Source organism: Phymastichus coffea, unplaced genomic scaffold (assembly GCF_024137745.1).
Source record: "Phymastichus coffea isolate CEN01 unplaced genomic scaffold, Cenicafe_Pcof_1.1 PCOF00080, whole genome shotgun sequence".
Lineage (NCBI taxonomy): Eukaryota > Metazoa > Arthropoda > Insecta > Hymenoptera > Eulophidae > Phymastichus > Phymastichus coffea.
In genome coordinates, this window is record NW_026706891.1 from 502,321 (window position 1) to 504,197 (window position 1,877).

A 1,877-nucleotide genomic window follows, 5' to 3' on the forward strand; every position below is an offset into this window, starting at 1 on the left:
ATCCTTGTTAGTTTCTTTTCCTCCGCTTAGTAATATGCTTAAATTCAGCGGGTAGTCTCGCCTGCTCAGAGGTCGTCGTTTTTTTTTTTTTTCGTGTGTGTGCGCGATAGTGTATAAAAAAAAAAAGAAAAACAATGCACGAACAAACACACGAGGAAGACGTCGGTCCGCTCGACGCGCGCAAACGCATTGCGCGGGCGCGGGCGAATAGAGCTCCAGGACTCGACGTACGACGCACGTGCAATGAACGCCGCTTCGCTTTCGAATGTTCGCGACGTTCGACGTGCGCGCAAAGTCTTTCCATACACACGACACATACATCGTTCAATTATTTAGAGCGACGCCGAATAATAAGTGTAATAAAACTCGACGAACACTCAGTCATTCGCTCGCCGTCGCATCGTCGAGAGACTCGACGACACGGGACGAGCAGTCTGGTTTGTACTTGATAACGACCCTCAGCCAGGCGTGGTCCGGGATTCGTATCCGAGGACCGCAATGTGCGTTCGAAATGTCGATGTTCATGTGTCCTGCAGTTCACAAGTTGACGCGCAATTAGCTGCGTTCTTCATCGACCCACGAGCCAAGTGATCCACCGTTCAGGGTAATCATTTATGAATTCGCCGCTATAACAGCTGCAATTCTCAATTTTTATTTGTATATTAATAATGTTCGTTAACAGCCGAGACACGTGAAACGCAAGAATCACGGTCTCGAACAATACGAGTGATACATAGCTGACGGTAAGGCAAAGGAGCCTCACAGTCAGCCGGCCGAGATAAAGTCTCGGCGATTTGCCGGATCGGTGCGGTTACTTTCGACTTATCGGGCGAAAATTCATTTAAAAACCTACGAACAACGATCGACCGCGTGCACAAATGGCACACGAGCCATCCTCGTGTTCGTTCTCCCTTTTCCTATCTCTTAACTAGTAAACGACAGAGATAGAGAGATAGAGAGAAGGTTGCCACAGCGAAATCCGCACCGCAGAGCGTTGTGAAAAATCACGCGCACCCTCGCTGCTACTTCTTCTCTGCTGCTGCTTCTGCTTCTGCTTCTGCTTCTGCTGCTCCACATCATTCCCTATAATGTGAATGAATGAGAGAGAGAGCGAGAGAGAGAGAGAGAGAGAGAAAGAGAGAAGGGGGATAACTCTCGGCTTTGCGCTTTCGAATTTTTTTTTTTTTGTTTTTTTTTTTTTATCCTTCATTTTCTCTTTATATATGACAATACTTTGCGTATTTGCAAACGTTAATGATCCTTCCGCAGCTTCACCTACGGAAACCTTGTTACGACTTTTACTTCCTCTAAATGATCAAGTTTGGTCATCTTCCCGGTACAATCGGTAACGTAAACATACATTGCCGCGCACCAGTCCGAAGACCTCACTAAATCATTCAATCGGTAGTAGCGACGGGCTGTGTGTACAAAGGGCAGGGACGTAATCAACGCGAGCTTATGATTCGCGCTTACTGGGAATTCCTCGTTCATGGGGAATAATTGCAAGCCCCAATCCCTAGCACGAAGAAGGTTCAGCGGGTTACCCGGGCCTTTCGGCCAGGGAGGACACGCTGCACAGTGATGCAGAACAGCAAAAAAAGTGTCAAAATATTTGAATGGGTTTGATTTGACATAAAATCAACTTGCAATACACTTTTTCAATGTATTTTGAACCAAGGAATCCAAATCCGTTTCCCGCGACAACCTACGATTATTCCTTCATGACTAAAAACATGCATTTATACCGAGTGATTAGCCAAAAACAAAGTATTTCATGAATAAAATTTCATTATAAGATTTTATTTAATGTGTCACACATGTTTTCCATGTATTTTTCAACGAGGAATCCAAATCCGTTGTCTCCGGTACGATAATCC

At 45.3% G+C, this 1,877-nt stretch overlaps 1 non-coding gene across 1 annotated transcript; it reads right to left on the reverse strand.

The window, feature by feature from the left end:
* Nucleotides 1-452: 452 nt before the first annotated feature.
* LOC131668564 (5.8S ribosomal RNA) lies at nucleotides 453-607 on the reverse strand. The gene has a single exon (XR_009302295.1). It is a non-coding gene; the product is annotated as a 5.8S ribosomal RNA (ribosomal RNA).
* Between the last annotated feature and the right edge of the window lie 1,270 nt (nucleotides 608-1,877).